At 37.1% G+C, this 20,609-nt stretch overlaps 1 protein-coding gene and 1 pseudogene across 4 annotated transcripts in view; both read left to right on the top strand.

The window, feature by feature from the left end:
- PAN3 (poly(A) specific ribonuclease subunit PAN3) overlaps window positions 1–20,609 on the top strand; it is a 158,597-nt gene that overhangs the window by 59,794 nt on the left and 78,194 nt on the right. The gene's annotated exons all lie outside the window — the stretch shown is intronic.
- LOC105738790 lies at window positions 15,416–19,133 on the top strand (annotated as a pseudogene).

The following is a 20,609-nucleotide window of genomic DNA, read 5'->3' as shown; positions in this document are numbered from 1 at the left end:
ACCTCTCCTGGTCGAATATTTTACTATATTTAGTCAAATTTAGTTTTTCTGTTTTCAATTTTGTTAATACTTGAGTTCAATTATTTTTAATACCCAAGAGTTATTCAGGATAGGACTACATTCAAGAGTCATATAATGCTGGGCATGGTGGTGCATGCCTGTAATCCCAGCACTTTGGGAGGGCGAGGCAGGCGTATCACCTGAGGTCAGAAGTTTAAGACCAGCCTGGCCAACATGGTGAAACTCCGTCTCTACAAACATACAGAAAAGAAAGAAAAAATTTTAGCCAGGCGTGGTGGGGAGCACCTGCAATCCCAGCTACTCGAGAGGCCAAGGCAGAAGAATGGCTTGAACCCGGGAGGCGGAGGTTGCAGCAAGCTGAGACGGCACCACTGCACCCACTCCAGTCTGGGCAACAGAGCGAGACTCTGTCTCAAAAAAAAAAAAGAGTCATATAAAATTTATTACACAAAGTCATATTTATTTGGAATCTGAAGAACAAGATGCTTCATATGTTGTCTTTTTAACATTTTTACTAGGAAACAAAAATTATATGTAAACAAATTTGTCACGAGTTGCTCTAAAACTAACTTCAATAGTATGTTGTCATAGAGTCATTACAAATACATTCCATCTTTGACTGTACCTTTGTTTGTCAATACTGAATAATGCAAATGAAAATTTATAAGTCAGGTAGCTTCTATATAAGATTTTGAAGTACCAGCAAAAAAATTTATATGCCATTTTAATCTGGATTATAATTTTATTCCCATTTTTGAAAAATTGATAATTATTCTATAATATTGTTTTATTAACCAAATTTCAATTTAGCCAGAGGTAGAATGTCTTTCCTCCCAAACTTGCATTTAAAATATATCCCAAGGCAAAGCCTATAATCCCACATGTACATACCATACACAGAAAAGATATAACAAAGGTAACAACTTGGTTTTATTTCTGTTTCCAACCTTATGTTATAAATAGGTTCCACAGTATTTTGTTCTGTTTATTACTGATATATTAGCAGTATCTGTATTGCCTTGGGCATAGGAATAAATAAATTATTCTGAAAGTAAATATTGCAAAATGTGGTATTTGCTCCAGCTGATATTTTGGTAATATTTTCTAAAGATAAGAAAAGACAGGGGTTTCATATAACCATATGCTTCAAATTTCATTGGAAAGTTTTGGCTATGTCAATTATGAATAACAATATAGTTTTTTTAACTGAATTTGCTTGTCTTTTATATCAGTAGTGGAGAGATTTTTGATAGGGGTTGTTACAATTAGTTTTTAGTTTAAAAAAGAAGGTCTGAAGAAAAAAATTGTACCACAACTATTTAAGAGCAGATACAAGTGAAACTGGAATTACTTGGAGGTTGTGGGGGTGAAACACTTACCAATGCAGAGGTGTAGCCACTCAACCTCTCCACGACTGCCCCCATTATCCTGGTGGCAGTTCTGAGGTACTTTTTTTTTAGAATAGCTTGAAAAATCTTTAGATTGGTTATAATTATGTTTTATTTATAATTAAAATAGTAATAGATTTGCATTAATGTGTGAAATATTGAATTGGTGTTATCTGAATCTAATATTTCAAATACTGTTATTTTATACTTTAGGTAGTTCTTTTCCTTTTAAGGACATAAGGAATGCTGTACCCAAATTTAGAGCTTTATAATCTCTAAAATGCTTCACTTTACCAGGCACATGTTGAAGTACTGAAAAATACCCATCTTGTCTCCATTACTGTCTGTGTGGATTCCTAAACTGGGGGTCTGGAATAGTTTATACAAAGCAAATAGTATGTCAATATATATTTTTGTATTGGAGTTTTTATCTTTTTCTTGTCAGAGAAAAGTAACTTACCAATTCCATACCATTTTTTTTCCTTTTGTGTGATTAGAAAGCATTTTTAATATCGTTTTGTGTTTTCAACATATACTAGTTTAAAGAATTGTGTCAGGAGCATATTCATCTTTTCTGTTCCACTTGTTTCCTTAAATCTTAGGTCCTCTCAATCCTAGGGTCAGAAAAATGTTTTAAAATATTTTATGTTAATAATTATGGCTGTGTTTCTTTAACGGTTGTCTTGTGCCAGGCACTGTGCTAAGCTCTTTACATGTGTTGTCTTTTGGTATTGCTAATAGCTTATGGGATAGATGTTACTGCTAGATGAAGAAACATCTTCAGAGAAGTTAAGTAGCTCTAAGGTTAAATAAACAGTTAGTAGAGGAACAGATATTTGAGTCCATGTTTGTCAGACTCAAAATCTCTTTACTTCTATGTGCTGTAGCTCTAGTAACTACAGTTGGTTTAATTATCTAACTGGTTAACTGAATTTCTGCAGGACAGCTTTTGAGGATGAGAATGCATCCATAGTTGTCTAGACACGGGCTGTAACTTATGTATGACCCTGCAGCATTTGTAAGCTCTGTCATTTTTCCTTGTGCCTCATGTTTTTCCTCAGTGCCATTTAACTACTTTTCTTTCTGGAACTTTAAACATTTCTTTACGTTCATTTCTTAATCTTGACCTGACATCTTGGTCTTCTACTTCTGAAAACAGGAAAACCAACAAACCAACTAACAAGAAACTTAAAAAAACCTTTGTCCGAGTTTCCGAGCTCTGATGGAATGCAGTCATTCATACTGCATTTATTCTCTTCAGTGCTGGATTTCTTTCAAGAGGCCTATGATTTCCTACCCTTTATTACTTAGTAATCTTTTAACTCATTTTTTAACCAAATATTTTATGATAGGAAGGCGCCTGTCTGCCAAACATGGCATTTATTAAACAGTGATACATTTGAAAAATACATATATGGAGCTGCTAATTAGAGAAACAGAGAAGCTTAAAATTTTTCTTAATCTTTTATAGGTTTGTAGAGGGTGAATTTATTCTTCATATGGCTGTTTGAAATATTGATAAGACCCATCTGATCTCCATTAATATGTTTATAAAGTCCCCAGTTGGGAACCTTTGGAATAGTTTCTACTCTTTTCTCTAAATTTCCTTATCACCCATTTACTCCTTAAATGTCTGCAAACTGGTGTTACCAAAATTTTATTGAAATTGCTTTCAGTTTTCCAGGGATCTCCATATCCAGCAATTTTATTGAGCACTTAATATTGCTGGCTACTTTTTTTATCATGAAGCTCTCTCTGTCTCTCTCTCTTTTTTTTTTTTTTTTGAGACAGGGTCTCTCTCTGTCACCCAGGCTGGAATGCAGTAATGCAATCATGGCTCACCTCATAGTCTCGACCTCCTGTGCTCAAGCGATCCTCCTGTCTCAGTCTCCGGAGTAGCTGGGACTGCAGGCACATATCACCACACCCACCTAATTTTTTTTTTTTTTTTCACTTTTTGTAAAGGTGGGGTCTTGCTGTGTTGCTCAGGCTGGTCTCGAACTCCTGGGCTTAAGCTGTCCTCCTGCCTTGGCACCCCAAGGTGTTGGGATTACAGGTATGAGCCACTGTACTGGCCATGAAATTTCTTTCTCTTTGGATTTTTTAATAAAAAAAATTTTTTTTTAAATACAAAAAATTAGCCGGGCATGGTGGCGGGCGCCTGTAGTCCCAGCTACTTGGGAGGCTGAGGCAGGAGAATGGCGTGAACCTGGGAGGCGGAGCTTGCAGTGAGCAGAGATTGCACCACTGCACTCCAGCCTGGGCAACAGAGCGAGACTCCATCTCAAAATAATAATAATAATTTTTTTTTTAAGAGACGGGGGAGTGGGGGTCTCACTCTGTTGCCTAGGCTGATTTCGAACTCCTGGCCTCAAGTGATCCTTCCACCTTAGCCTCCCAAAATACTTGGGATTATAGGCATAAACGACCACAACTGCCTCTCTTTGTAATTTTAACTCTTTGTTTCATCCCTGGCTCCATGTGAGCTCCTGTTCTTGGTTCACTTGTTCTTTGCTTTTTCTTGTATGCCATTGATTCTGAAATGTTACTTTTAGAATTGTCTTCTGAGTTTAAGGCCCGGATTTTTTGTGCCTCTGATATCTTTGCGTGTGGGTAAATATGCCATTCTCCCTACAAATCTGGAAAGTCTAGAAACACGGTTTAATTTTTGGTTTTCCAGATTTACCGCTTCGCATATATTCTCCTATACTCCTTCAGTTTATGGCATTATCTTCCCAGTCTCTGAGACTAAATATTCCTTCCTTGCCTTCTCTTTCATTCTACCTCTTATTTTTTTTCTCCCTTGGATTACTTTTTTAATCTAACACTTATTATAAGAAGGAAACTACAGTGCTTTGACAAGCCATTAATTAAAACAGAATATATTGGACATTGTACATTGTAACAATAATCACATATTATCCCCATTTGACAACAGAATTGGGCCTTAGGAAAGCTTAATGCTAGTTAGTGGTAGAGCTGCAATTCTAGCCAAGATCTGTCCTAAATCTTGAGATTTTCCTGCTATATTATCTGCCTCTAATTCTTACTTTTTAAAAGTCTACAGTATCTTACCCCCTTTCCTTTTTTATAAATACTGAGATTGTTTATTCCTTACACGTAAACAGCTTCTGAATAATTTTTGTCATTTTTTTTTAGGATTTAATCTATTCTACATATCTGGGTCTATCTCTTCATATCCATCCACATATACTACATCCTAACCATGAGATCTTTTATATTGCATAAAATATAAAATACATTGTCAGTTCTCTGAACCATTGTTAACTGAGCCTGAAAAACAAATCTTCCTTCTTTTTCCTTTAAGAGATGGCTCAAATACTACTTTCTCTGGGATTACTTGTCTACACAGCAGGCAGGATAGAATATATATATGTATGCAGACACACACACACACACACACACACAATTTGTTTAACTTACTTTACTATTCCCAGTGTATTTGGTGTTTAACAGTTACGTCATTCTGTTTTGTATTAAATTTGTTTGCCTGTTTGTCTTTTTCTACTGGATTGTAAATACTTGAGGTTAAGCATGTGTTTATTTCTGTATCCTGAAGGTATCAGGTTGGTGAAAAAGTAATTGCGGTTTTGCCATTACTTTTAATGCAAAAACCACAATTACTTTTGCACCAACCCAGTATTTTACTTGTTTTTAAATACTACTGTTTAATCTTCCTTCCTTCCTTCCTTCCTTCCTTCCTTCCTTCCTTTTTTTCTTTCTTTTCTTTCTTTTCTTTCTTTCATTTTTTTCCCCCCAGACAGGGTCTCACTCTGTTGCCCAGGCTGGAGTGCAGTGGCGCAATCTTGGCTCACTGCAACCTCTGCCTCCCAGGCTCAAGCGATGCTCCCTCTTCAGCCTCCCAAGTAGCTGGGACCACAGGTGTGTGCCACCATGCCTGGCTAAATTTTTTTTTTTTGGTAGAGACGGGGTTTCACCATGTTGTCTAGGCTGTTCTTGAACTCCTGGCCTCCCAAAGTGCTTGGATTACAGGTGTGAGCTGCCGTGCCTGACCTTAATTTTCTTTTATTGGGTAATATATGTAATTTTGTGGTAATTTACTTTAAGACTTTTCTATATTATTTATTTATTTATTTATTTATTGAGACAGGGCCTCACTCTGTTGCCCAGGCAGGCATGCAGTGGTGTCATCATAGCTCACTGCAGCATCTACCTCCTGGGCTTAAGCAGTTCTCCCACTTTAGCCTCCCAAGTAGCTGGGACTACAGGTATGTGCCACCGTGCCCAGCTAGGTTTTCTTTGTATTTTTTTGTAGAGACAGGGTTTCTCCATATTGCTCAGATTGGTCTTGAACTACTGGACTCAAGCGACCCACTCGCCTCAGCCTCCCAAAGTGCTGGGATTACAGGTGTGAGCCACCACACTGGGTCTGGCTTTTCTGTATTTAAAAAAATTAATCATAGACTTTTTGGGGCTTATTTTGAAATGTTAGAGATCTTCCATCTTAAAGTTTAACATTATCTAAGTATTCTTGCTATTTTTTAATCTTTTAAGCCTTGTAATAGACTTAATTACCTCTTGACAGTGTTGTTTAGTGAGAAAGTGTCTCTGCTTTTTTTTTTTTTTTTTTTTAAGACGGAGTCTTGCTGTGTTGCCAGGCTGTAGCGCAGTGGCGTGATCTCCGCTCACTGCATCCTCCGCCTTCCAGGTTCAGGCGATTCTCCTGTGTCAGCCTCCCAAGTAGCTGGGACAGGCACACTCCACCACGCCCAGCTAATTTTTGTATTTTTAATAGAAACGGGGTTTCACCATGTTGGCCAGGATGGTCTTGATCTCTCTATTGCTTGACCTCGTGATCCGCCCGCCTTGGCCTCCCTAAGTGCTGGGATTACAGGCGTAAGTGATCACGCCCAACCAGCTTCTCTGTTTTATATTTTTTTCATCATCTCAGCCCAGACACCAAGCAGATGGTGAATGGAAGATCACCTGAGACACCACATCAAAAACACTTCATTTCACCTAAGTGCAAATTCACTTTGATCTTTCCTTTAGTCTTTGCCTAGGATGTTTACCCATCACTGGATGGTTACCTGTCACTTTGCCTGACCAATCTGTATGTGAATTCAAAATTTTTTATTTGTTCTATGACTACATAGTTCAAATTGCCATTGCTTGGGGTTGAAATATTTTGTCACCTGTCCTACAGAGTTGTTGTGAGGATTCAAATTTCCAAGCACATAATAGATATTAAATAAATGTCCATTGTCCAGTTTTACCTTATCACCTTATATCCTGAAGTTGATGTTTGTTTATATTTATTTAGAGTACAGCCTGCAGTTATATTCATATGTGCTTAAATCATGATATGTGTAGAATGGGGCAGTGACACTTGGTCTCTTTTAAGGGCTCACATTTAAATGCTAACTCACTTGAATATTTTGAAAAATAAATGCTTTTTTTGAAAGGACAACTTAATGTGTTTTTTCCTGTGATTTTACATTTCATTTTGAATGAAAGGGTCTGGGAAATGTATGATTTTGTAAATTTCTCATAGTATTGCAGGTTAAGATTTACCTAAAAGTAGTGACACATTAAATAAAATCATGCTAATTTTGTCTCAAACTTTTGAAAATTGTGTGGCTGTGAATCATGTTATAATATTACTGTTGTTTTAGTGAAGTGATACAATTGAATAAGAACTGTTGGACTGTGGATGTGTTACGGGATCCATTTGATTTCATTGTCTCCTTGTCAGCATCTCTTTTGATGCTACTTTCCCCTTCTCTGATTAAATGGCATTTCTTGTAAGAAGTATTTAATTATAAGAATGCTTACATTAAAATCTCTTGGCCTATAAATTCTCATGTGAGTTCTAGTTGCTTGTTACTGCTTCCCGTAAGATCTCGGGGGCGGTGGGTGGTTTGGAAACTCACTAGATTTACTTCCGTCTTTACTCACTGGGTTTTGGTATTACTTCAGGTGATTTGTAATCTTTAGGCCACAGGAAATGGGATAATGTAGGCTTTTGATTCAATGGATTGGACTTTGTAAAGGTGAAGCTTCAAGTTATCTACTTAGGGTGCCTGGGGACTTTGAAGAGTTGTAGAACTATGATACAGCTGCAGTGGCCTTTCTATAAATGTACTACTTTCTGTACACCCATCTCACCCTGGACCTCCTCTTCCCTCTAGCTGATACTCGAAATCTTTAATGTTCTCAGACCTACTCAACCCTTACTCTGTCACTTTAGAGTAATGACCTTGTGTTCTTCAGGGAAGGGAGAAAAAAGGTGATTAAGAATTCATTGTGGTTCTGTCTACTGTGACAAAGTTCAAAAATTTTAAAAAGAAACAAGTGTGGTCTGGGTGTGATAACTCATTCTTATAATACCAGCACTTTGGAAGGCTGAGGCGGTAGGATTCACTTGAGCCCAGGAGTTCGAGACCAGCCTGGGCAACATAGTGAGACCCCTGTTTCTACAAAAGAAAAAATAATTAGCTGGGTGTGGTGACATGTGCTTGTAGTCTCAGCTATTCAGGAGGCAGAGGCAAGAGAATCCCATGAGTTCGAGGCTGCAGTGAGCTATGATTGTACTATTGCATTCCAGTCTGTGTGACAGAGCAAGACCCTCTTAAAAAACGAAAACAAAAAAACCCTGTTTCTTAAAAAAAAAAAATTGCCTCATGTATCAGCTTTCTACCTATCTACATTTTCATTAATATTCTTAATTTTCCTCCTGTCTCAGACAAATAGGTGTTTGTTATATGCTGAAAGCCATCTTTGTTTTTTTCCAGCTACTTATTCCTTCATGTGTCTCTTTTCAATATTAGTCTTATTTCTCTATGTTGGTTACATCCTCTTAACTTATAAACATTCCATGTTTAAATCTTTTCTGATACTTGATGAACCCCACAACAAAGAATGCTACGTGAGGAAAAGGTTCTTTGGTCAGTACATTTGGAAAACTCTGCAATACAATTTGGGAAATGGTTCCTACTTATTATGGTGACTACTTTTTCACCTTTTGTTCATCCCTTAATTCCCAATATTTTCCCTTTCCTTTTCACCATTCTATTGAAACTGTTTTTGATAAGATTGTCTGACTTTTTTTTTTTTTTTTGAGACAGAGTTTCGCACTATTTCACCCAGGCTGAAGTGCAGTGATGCGATCTCGGCTTACTGTAGTGTCTGCCTCCCAGGTTCAAGCAATTCTATCTCAGCCTCCCAAGTAGCTGGGACTACAGGCTGCACCACCACACCCGGCTAATTTTGTATATTTAGTAGAGATAGGGTTTTGCCATGTTGTCCAGGCTGGTCTCGAACTCCTGACCTCAGGTGATCCATTTGCCTCAGCCACCCAAAGTACTGGGATTACAGGCGCGAGCCACCGCACCCGGCCCCTAACTGACAAAATTAACGACATTCCTCTTACTTGCCCTCTGCTACAATTGACAGTTGACTATTCTTCTTTTTTTGAAACTTTTATTTTCTTAGCTCTTAGATTGTTATTAGTGGATTTTTTTTTTTTTTTGTAAGACTTCTTGGCCTTTGTACTACCCTCAAGAACTCTGCCAAGCTCTGTCATTGACTGTTTTTTCTTTCACTCTTCATAGTGCTCTTTTGTAATCTCATATGTCTTTAATACTTCAGCTCCTCCCTAGTCACATTTGACTCCTGGATACTTTTTTCCCCTCCTAGTCCTCTGCACTCATTCTATTATATTTCTGGTTTCTTCTGAACATCTTCATCTCCATGACGTGGGACTTAAAACTCAACCTGTCTAAAATGAACACCAAGTTAGGGATCCTCCCCCTCTCACAGAGGCAGGGCGGGTTCCTGTAAAAAATAAATGAATAAAAAATAAAACGAACACTATATATTTTCCTTAAAACCTGTTTTTCATTTACACACGTCTGTAGACACTCACTTATTCACAACTATATGCCACCGTATATCTTGGTTATTGATATCATTTGGTGTCTAACTTGTGAGCTCTTTTTGACCCCTCACTTCCTTACCTGCCATATCCTTCAGCTACTAAGATCTGTTGCTGGTTTGAAATTATTTTTACTCTGTTAACTGAGTTATAATGTAGATCCATCTTTAATTCTTGCTTGGATTATTATATTGTGGTGTCATAGCTGGTTTCCTGCTTCTAGTCTTCTTTTTCAGACAACTACCTGATTGATCTTGCCTCTCATCTTTGTCATTGGGGGAAAAAAGGTCAAAATCTCTTATGAAGGCATCCAAGCTGCCCCTTGCTGTTGTTCCTATAGAACTATTTGCAGTACCATGCAGGTACCATGAAGAGTTCCATGTTCTTGCTTCTCCTTTGACTATTCTCTTTGAACATTCACCTTGCCTGATGTACCCTTCCTTCTGTCTTGACTTAGCAAACTTGTCTTTTAAGATTCAATTCATACATATGGTCTTATGGCCTAATTAAACAGCATTAGATGTTTGCTAACATTGTCTTAGCACTTACCAGATTCTAATTATTCATTTATAGAACTTATCACATAAGCTAATATCATATACTGATCATGGCACATTGTAGATAATATATGTCTTTTGATACATGGATGTTCTGAGTTCTTGAGAGTGTGGAATTGGGTTCAGGATACATTGTATACCTGTGAAATGTCAGCCTGTGAACTTGTAGAACACAGTGTTTATGTTTTATGTCTTTCTTCCTCACAGTGCCTAGTACAGTGCCTTGCACAGTGTCTTTTATATATTAGGTATTCAAATAATTAAATGGATGGACCTGGATTATTGATTAGCTGGATGAGTATTTGGCCTAATGTGTTCCTGAAATTTAATGCTTTACATATTTCTGTAAATGTTCCCTTGGTACAGTTTCATTAAATAAAATATCAATGTGGAAAACATTTGAAAATCTTAATATATGTTAAAATTTATGATTAAATATGGTAGGATTCTTTGTTAGAAAGAATACATCTAAGTATTATAAATTACTTACTGTGGAATGTGACAAATAGGTTTTACTGTTATATGGCTGTGGATAGAAGATATGCATAAGTAGAAATAATCGTAGCTGTATAAAGTAGTTCTTGCCTCTTTGGAATGTTGTGATAGTCTCACTTTCCTGTACTACTTATTCACTGACCTAAGTAAACATTTTTGCTCCTTTTAGGGACGGTGATAGAATAAACTAGGTGGTATGTCCTGTGATTACGAATGATTACTGTTATTGGAGCACTTTGACATGTAAATAACTTCAGATTCTTTTAAGTACAGGTTCAGTATCCCTTATCCAAAATACTTAGGACTATAAGTGTTTCAGATTTTTTTTTTTTTTTTTTGGTATGTTTGGATCTGTTTAGTGGTTGAGCATCTTAAACCTGAAGACCTGGCCCGAAATACTGCATTGAACATTTACTTTGAGCATCATGTTTGAGCTCAAAAAGTTTCAGATTTTGGAGCATTTCAGATTTCAGATTTTCTGATTAGGGGTACCTAGTTTGTAGCAGATGCACACATCCGGTTTTATTTTTAAATGTCTTCTATTCTTTGGATACAGGTTATCTTTTTATATGCATTGATTTTTTTGGTCTGAATTTAAATGTTATACAATCCATGTGAATTCTTACGATAATTCCATTCAGCGATGATATACAAATGAAAAAGGGAATGATGTAAGTGGTTTTATGATTTAGAAATCTTGAACTTTCTTAGAAGCTTTTTGTAAAAATTATACAGTGGTCTTTCTGTATTCTGCGGGATTGGTTTTAGCAACAACCTCCCCGCCACCCTCAGATACCAAAATACTGGAGTGCTTAAGGCATAATATTTGCATATAACCTATGTGCATCCTCCAGAATAGCTATTACAATGTAAATGTTATGTAAATAGTTGCTATACTGTATTGTTTTTGTTTGTGTTTTTTAAATTGTTGTTGGTTTTTTTTACCCCAAATATTTTTTATCTGTGGTTGGTGGAATCTGCGGATTCAGAACCCATGAATACGGAGTGCTGACTGTATATACTACTGAAAAAAATCAGATACTATAGAAGAGTACAAAGAAGAAGGCAAAGATGTCCTTAGCCAGGTTACCACCCACAGATAACATGTCTGATACATTTTAGTGACCATCTTTAGCGTGTTTTTACACACCTGCCTGCATATGCATTCCCCCATTCCCTCTCAGGCATAAGGAAACTATTTTACATAAATAGCAATTTAGTTTCATTGCTGTTCTCTAGCTTATTTTTTATTTTTACTGAATCAGTAGTATAGGTGTCTCTTTTCATGTTTAATAAAAATATATCAACTCATAATTTTTAATAGTTATACATTATGATATGTTCCACAGTCCACATGACCAAATTCCTACTGGTAGATATTTTACTTATTTCTTTTTTTAAAATATTATAATAAAAAAGTGCTGTGCTAACGTTAATCTTATCTACTTGTGTCATTTTTCTCCTTAGCTTTAATTCCTAGACGTGAGTTTGCTAGATCAAGGGCATGCTTACTCTTTGCTTATTCTTCTCCCGTCTCCCGTCTGCCGTTTTTCTCCTTCCTGCCTGCCTGCCTGCTTGCCTGCCTTTTTCTTTTCCCCTTCTCCTTCTCCTTCCCTTTTTCCTTTCTCCTTTTACCACTCTGGAGTGCGGTGGCATGATCACAGCTCACTGCAGCCTTGATCTTCTGGGCTCAAATCATCCTCCTATTTCAGCCTCCAGAGTAGCTGGGACTACAGGTGTGTGCTATCATGCATGGCTAATTGTTTTTAATTTTTAGTAGAGATGGGAGTCTTGCTTTGTTGCCCAGGCTGGTCTTGAACTCCTGAGCTCAAGTGATCCTCCACCCTTGGCCTCCCAAAGTAGTAGAATGACAAGTGTGAGCCACTGCACGGCCTTATTTTTCATTTTGATAATATTATCAAACTGTTCTCATAAAAGGTACACCAGGAGATTGTTAGAAATGTTTATAGTATTATCCATTTCTGGCAAACTTTGTAAAGGATGAGCTAACAACTGTCTTTGGAAATGTACATGTCTATAATTTCAAGCTGTTATGTACAGAAAATAGCTTTATGCTGAGATCATAAAAATTTTTGTTTTCCTCTATTGTAATGTAAAGCTTGTTACTAATTGTTCTTCATTTGCCAGGTTCCAACATACACATGCCACTTTCCTCTTAAGATTGTGAAGTTATAAATAGGAGGACTTTTATTTAGAAGAATGCTAATATGAATCTTTTGGAAATACTAGTAATTAGCTTTCTTCTGCTGTCTCCACCAATTTTATCTGATTTAGAAAATTATATTTCCTTTATTGAGATGCTTAAATCAGAGGGCTTAGTTTGCTTCAGAAAGTTTATAAACTATATTATTAGACTAATTTTACAAGTCATTGTATGTAGGTGTCACTTTTAACTTTTTTCTTTTATTATTAAACTTTGCAGGTTTTAAATAGGTCAGTTTCTGACTAACGCAGAAGTTGAGTATATTTTGATAATACATTTTAAATTGGTCATATTTGTATGTGCTTGAAATAAGTGGAAATAACAATTCATTAAATAACAACAACAAAAAACCTTATGTGAACCTGGGGATTCTTGTTACCATCTGACTACTCCTTTCCATCTCCCTCAGTTCCTCTTTATCCCGTGTTGTTTATTAACACTGGAGACTAGTAAAATTAGGTCTGAATTGGGCTGCTCTTTATGTCCATGGATCTCATCTTTATTTTTTTTGAGACAGGGTCTTGCTCTCTCATCCAGGCTGGAAGGTAGTGGTGTAGAGATCGCTCACTGCAGCCTTCACCTCCTGGGCTCAAGCAGTTCTCCTGAATAGTTGGGACCACAGGTGCGTACCACCACACCTGGCTCATTTAAAAAAATTTTTTTTTTTTTTTTTTTTTTTGGAGAGAGAGAGTCTCTTGTTGTTGCCCAGGCTGGTCTCAGACTCTTGGCCTTGAGCAGTCCTCCAGCCTTGGCCTCCCAAAGTTGTAGGATTACAGGTGTGAGTGGCCGTGCCTGGCTGGGTCTCATCTTTTTATGTCTTTTTAGATCACTTTAACAAGGCAAAAAAAATTCCTCCGCCCTGTCTTTCTTTCTCTTCATTAGTACCCTCTCTTCTGCTTTTCCAGATAATTCACTGCTCATTGCTGTTGCCTAGTCATTCCCAGTGGCATGGGTAGAAATAATTGTATTGGAGAAATATTTATTTCCAATATGTAAAATAGACTCTGTGACTTGGTGCTTCAAAGATGTGGGCATTATCAAAAGGACAGTTAGTTGAACTGTGCATGTGACATAATTTATCTTTTTAGGAAAGAGATTGTAAGGAAAGCACAACAAAACTTGAAAAACCAACTTTATAAGAAAGTAGATTGAATTGCTCACAAGTTATTTGAAATGGTATTTGTAGATCGCCTCTCTACTAGTGGGTGTTTAACCAAAAAGAGTTGGCTAAATTTTATATATTGATAACTCAAAGTCAAAAAATTCCTTAATATTTTCAAAACATTACTACTAAATTTGTCTTCTGGCCAAGGTGAAAGAACAGGGATTAGACTTACCTCTCTTCAGAAACAGCTAAAAAACTGAAGAAAAACATACGTAACAACAGTTTTCAAGACATGAGATATCAGACAGTGAAGGACAGTAATCCCTGAGAGATGGAAAACAAATGAGGTGAACCTTGTGATTAACCTAGCTTACTACCTTGGGAGAGTTTCGAAGCCTTGTACAGAAAGGGGGACATCAGGTGGAGCCTGCTGATCTGTCTGAATTGAGGAGATCAAACTGGAAGTCCACAGTGGCCAAGGTGGCAATACTATACAAGAAAACATACTGAAGAAGAGAGAGCTCACATACAGAGAGAACTCTGGCAATTTGCCAAGGGATCCCTCTTGAATCTTTAGCTGATGTGCATTCAGGATGTGAATGAAGAGGCTACCAGAGCTGGAAAAAGAAGTTGCCAAGAAGATCACAGTCAACAATTCTCAGATCTATACATGGCCAGGAGTAGTTCCTGTTCTCACCAGCCAACATGGAAAACCTCGTAATTCGTGAAGCACCGAGTAAGGCTAATTGGAAGCCCTTTGCCTCAGTAGTGGGGCCAAATTAGCCTTAGAATAAATTCTTCCCTGGTTCCTCCTAACAAACTTAAAAGCAAGACCTGGAAGAATCAAACTAATTTGTAAGCAGTTTAACTACAACGGAGAGCAAAGGTCAAGAAGATTTATAGGAATACGAAAATATCCAGCACCCGGCAGATAAAAGTCACATTATTTACCATGTAATCAAAAGTTACCAGACAGGCAAAGGAGGAAAGTAAGACCCATAAAGAAAAGAAAATACAATCATTCAAAACTGATCCAGAAATGATTCAGAAATAGTTATATAAGAACATCAACAATAATTATTATAACTGTATTTCATATGTTGAGGAAGCTTAGAGGAAAGATTAAACATGTTAGTACAGGAATGAAACATATATACATAGATAAGAAATCCAAATCAGACTTTGAAAGTTTAAAGCTATAGTGTCTGAAATGAATAATATGTTTGATGGGATTAATGGCAGTAGACATTGCAGAACAGTTTAGTGAACTTGAAGGCGTAGCAATAGAAACTGCCCCAGAAAACCACACGCAGAGAAAATGTGAGCCATGGGATAACATCAGGTGACCTAATATCCTTATAATTGGAGTTCCTGATGGGGCTGGTGGGATGTGCAGAAAAAGTATTTTAAGAAATAATGGACAACATTTTCCAAACTTGATGAAGCTGTAAACCCACAGACTCAAGGTGTCCAGTGAACCACAGGCAAAATAAACATGAAGAAAATTACATCAAGGCACATCAAAGAATCAGCCATACCAAAAACAAAACAAAACCATTTTCGAGGAACAACAATACCATTGGCTTTCCGTATCCATGGATTCTACATTCTTGGATTCAACCAACCATGGACTGGGAAAAAAAAAAAAAACCAAAACACCAAAAAATTCATACTACAATAAAAATAACACAAATAAAAAAATACCATATAACATATCACATTTATATTTCATTAGGTATAAGTAATCTAGAGATGATTTAAGGTATATAGGAGTATGAACCTAAATGCATAGACTACATACAACTACTAGGCATTTAATATGAGGGACTTAATTACCTGTGGATTTTGGTATCTGCAGAGGGTCTGCAGGAGGGTCCTGGAACCAGTCTCCTGCAGATACTGAGAAAGCACAGTACTGATAGCTGATTTCTCACTGCAAATAATACAAATCGTAGACAGTGTAACAGTATCTTTAAAATACAGGAAGGAAAAAAAAGTGTCACCCTAGAATTCCATACTTGGAAAAAATATCCTGCAAAAACGCAGTCAAATTGAGTGCATTTTTGCACTCAGAAACTGGTAAAATTCAAACGAGGTGGGCAGTTTAGCTAAAATTATTGCACCAGTGTTTGTGGTTTTGAAAACGTACTGTGGTTATGTAAGATGTTACCTGTCATCAAAGAAGGTAAAAAGGTACCATTTCTTGTGTCTTACATTATGTCAAAAGAAATTTTTTGGAAAAAAAGCAAAAAAAAAAAAAAAAAAAAAAAGGTCGGGGGGTGGGGTACTTCAATCCAGACTATTTGGTGAACTCTCACAACTTCGTAATAGAAAATTTAAAAATGCATTAAAAGTAGTCAAAAAATGTGGACACTTCAAAGAAGATATAAAATGGCAAATAAGTTATTTGGGAAATGCTAATTAAAACCACAATGAGTTACCACTACACACCTATTGGAATGTCTAAAATGAAAAAGACCAACCAAAGCATGTATTCCTGAGTACATAGAGCAACTTGATCTCTTATACAGTGCTGGTGGACATAACAAAATAATACAACTAGGCTGGAGTATTGCTTGAGTGGCTGTAGTGAGCAATGATCTTTCCAGTGCACTCCAGCCTGGGCAACAAAGCAATACCCTGTCTCCAAAAGAAAAAGAAATAAAAAATCACAACTACTTTGGAAAACAGTTTACTAACTTAAAAAGGTTATATATACATACGTATTATATGCCCAAATCATTCACTGCTACGTTTTTAACCAAGAATAACGAAATGTGTGTTTGTATACAAATGAAACGTGTATTTGTGTACAAAGACTTGTGTACAAATCTTCACAGCAGCTTTATTTGTAATAGCCAAAACCTGGAAACAATCTAAATAGCTAATGGATGAAAGGATAAATTATAGTATATTGATAATGTCGACTACTAATAAGCAATACAAATGAAGTATTGATAGATGCAGTGACATGGATGAATCTTTATGCTGAGTGAAAGAAGCCAATCAACTTTTTTGTAACGAGTTTGCAACCAGAACACAGGTGTCATGAAAACTACCCCTAACAGCCAAAATGGGAAGAGACTTATATCAACATTGTCTTCATTGGACACATAGATTCAAGGCAAGTCCACCACTATTGGCCGTCTGATCTACAAATGTGGTGGAATCAACAAAAGAATCATTGAAAAATGGAAAAGGAGGCTGCTGAGATGCGAAAGGGCTCCTTCAAGTATTCCTGGGTCTTGGATAAACTGAAAGCTGAGCATGAATGTGGTCTCACTATTGATATCTCCCTGTAGAAACTTGAGACCAACAAGTACTACGTGACTTAGCATTGATGCCCCCGGACACAGAGACTTCATCAAAACATGATTACCGGGACATCTCAGGCTGACTGTGCTGTACTGATTATTGCTGCTGGTGTTGGTGAAATTGAAGCTAGTAGCTCCAAGAATGGGCAGGCTGGTGACCATGCCCTTCTGGCTTACACACTGGGTGTGAAACAACTAATTGTTGGTGTTAACAAAATGGATTCCACTGAGCCAACTTACAGCCAGAAGAGATATGGGGAAATCATTAAGGAAGTCAGCACTTACATTAATAAAATTGGCTACAATCCTGACACAGTAGCATTTGTGCCAGTTGCTGTTTGGAATTGTGACAACATGCTGGAGCCAAGTGCTAACATGCCGGAGCCAAGTGCTAACATGCCTTGGTTCAAGGGATGGAAAGTCACCCATAAAGATGGCAGCGCCAATGGAACCACACTGCTTGAGGCTCTGGACTGCATCCTCCCACTAGCTTGTCCAACTGACAAGTCCTTGGTGCCTGCCTCTCCAGGGTGTCTACAAAATTGGTGGTATTGGTACTGTGTCTCTGGGCCGAGTGGAGACTGGTGGTCTCAAACCCGTTATGGTGATCACCTTTGCTCCAGTCAGTGTTACAACTGAAGTCTGTTGAAATGCACCATGGAGCTTTGAGTGAAGCTCTTCTTGGAGACATTGTGGGCTTCAGTGTTATGAATGTGTCTGTCAAAGATGTTCGTTGTGGGAGTGTTGCTGCTGACAGCAAAAATGACCCACGAATGAAGGCAGTTGGCCTCACTGCTCAGTGATTATTCTGAACCATCCAGGCTAAATCAGTGCTGTCTATGCCCTTGTACTGAATTGCCACACAGCCCATGTTGCATGCAGGTTTGCTGAGCTAGAGGTAAAGATTGGTTGCCATTTTGGTAAGAAGCTGGAAGATGGCCCTAAATTCTTGAAGTCTGGTGATGCCGCCATTGTTGATACAGTTCCTGGCAAGCCCATGTATGCTGAGAGCTTCTCAGACCATCCTCCTCTGAGTTGTTTCGCTGTTGGTGATGTGAGACAGACAGTTGTTGTGGGTGTCATCAAAGCAGTGGACAGGAAGGCTGCTGGAGCTGGCAAGGTCACCAGGTTTGTCCAGAAATCTCAGAAGGCTAAATGAATATTATCCCTAATACCTGCCACTCTAGTCTTAATCAGTGGTGGAAGAATGGTCTCAGGACTGTTAGTTTCAATTGGCCATTTAAGTTTAATAGTAAAAGACTGGTTAAAGATAACAATGCATCTTAAAACCTTCAGAATGAAAGAAGAATGTTTTGTGAACTACTTCATTTTTTTCTTTCTTTTCTTTTTTTTTTTTTTTTTTGCATGTGTAGTTTTAAGTTACTAGTTTTTTAAATCAGTACGTTTTAATGGAAACAACTTGACCGAAATTCTGTCACAGAATTTTGAGACCCATTAAGACAAAGTTTAGTGAGAAAAAAGCCAGGTAAAAAATACATGTGTATGACCCATTTATGTGAAATTTTTAAAAATGCAGACTAATTCATAGTGGCAGAAAGTTTATCAGTGGTTTCCTGGAGACTTGGGGGCAGAGAGCAGAGAGGGGTGGAAAGGAGAGAGGGGTTTAGAAGAGGCCTGTGCAGACTTTAGTGTGATGTTTATGGTCATTATATTGATTTAGGTAATGGTTTCAAGGTTGTATATCTGTGTCAAGAGTTACCAAAGTTTTAAGTATGTGCAGTGTATTACATGTCAATTATATCTTAAAGCTGTTAAGAAGAAGTCACCAGGTTAGGTTTTCATTCAGAGGATAGAAAGATTACTGATACCAATTTACAGAGCCTTTAAGATAGGTAAAGCAGGCCGAGCTCTTTAAAGAGCTGTCCAGTAGTTAAGTGAGTTTACTATGTGATTAAAATAACCCTGACCAGTATTCAGGAATATTAGTTTCTCATTCATCCCATCATTGTATGATAACTATTTTTTTCTTATAGGCCTTTTTGGGCCATATATGTAATGAAATGTTACATATCTTATGTTCTGTTATCATTCAACAGAAACTTCTTGTCTTTACATCTAATTAAAAAAAAAAAAAAATTTAGGCCGGGTGTGGTGGCTCACGCCTGTAATCCCAGCACTTTGGGAGGCCAAGGTGGGCAGATCTCTTGAGGTCGGGAGTTCAAGACCAGCCCAGCCAACATGGTGAAACCCTATCTCCACTAAAAACACAAAAATTAGCTGGGTGCGGTGGCAGGCGCCTGTAATCCCAGCTACTCTGGAGGCTGAGGTAGGAGAATCACTTGAACCCGGGGGGCAGAAGTTGCAGTGAGCCAAGATCGCACCACTGTACTCCAGCCTGGGTGACAGAGTAAAACTCTGTCTCAAAAAAAATAATAATAATAATAATAATAATAATAATAATTACAACAACATTTAAGCTAACAGTCAGGATTCTTGATTTATTATATTTGGGTCTAGAAGGTAGCGGTAGGAATCATTTTCGAAAGTTGGGGGATGATGTCATTTTGGAGAACTCACTATATAAGAAGCACTTGGTTGTTTTTGACATGAAAATTGTGGGGCAGGCCGGGCACAGTGGCTCACGCCTGTAATCTCAGCACTTTGGGAGGCTGAGGTGGGCAGATCACTTGAGGCCAGGACTTTGAGACCAGCTTGGCCAACATGATGAAACACCGCCTCTACCAAAAATATAAAAATTAGCCAGGCTTGGTGACACACACCTGTAATCCCTGCTACTAGGGTGACTGAGGCAGGAGAATCACTTGAACCTGGGAGGTGGAGGTTGCAGTGAGCCAAGATTGTGCCACTGCACTCCAGCCTGGTGACAGAGTGAGACTCTGTCTTAAAAAAAAAAAAAAAAAATTGTGGGGTAAATTTGAGTGTATGAGAATCTTAGACTATTGAATGAACATTAATTTTTTAAAATGTCCACTTAGAACTATTTAAAATAGAAATGTAAATTAGGGTTTTAATTATGAATATAAATGAGTACATATCTGTATATTTTACAGAAACCAAAAATTTAATATTATAGAGAAATATCTGTCTTTAGGAAAGGTTTATTCAAACATAGGGCAGGGATAGTAAAACTTTAATTTTTTTATCTCTATTTTTCTTATTTATCCCAAACTCCTTATTGTTGTTGAAGTTAGTCAAATAATTTATATAACTCAAGTCCTTATGTCGTCTAATCCTAGATAAAACCTTTGCCTCCTAAGCCTGAAAGAAATAGGTTCTTTTCTGAACAGGTATTTCATTTTAATGTGATACTTGTTTTAATTACCAGTTTAGCCTTATCTTTCAAAAAATTATTCTTAACATGTTGAAAATATATACCTATGCTATTTTTAATAGATTTTATAGTTTTAAAAAAAGATTTATATTTTAAACCAGTAGAAGTTTTAAGAATGTATCTTTATTGTTACATGTTATTTTAAAGATTTTTATCATGAAAAAGTATTCTAGGTAAGGTCTTAATTTCAGATTTTTAATTTAAATGTATGTGATCATTCTCTGATCTGGCTACAATTAATTTATATTATCTGTTAAAGATTTTTTTTGTGCGT

The sequence above is a fragment of the Nomascus leucogenys genome, chromosome 9, assembly GCF_006542625.1.
Source record: "Nomascus leucogenys isolate Asia chromosome 9, Asia_NLE_v1, whole genome shotgun sequence".
In the NCBI taxonomy this organism is placed as follows: Eukaryota; Metazoa; Chordata; class Mammalia; order Primates; family Hylobatidae; genus Nomascus; species Nomascus leucogenys.
The sequence above is the reverse complement of the archived record's forward strand: the minus strand, read 5'-3'. Positions and strand labels throughout refer to the sequence as shown.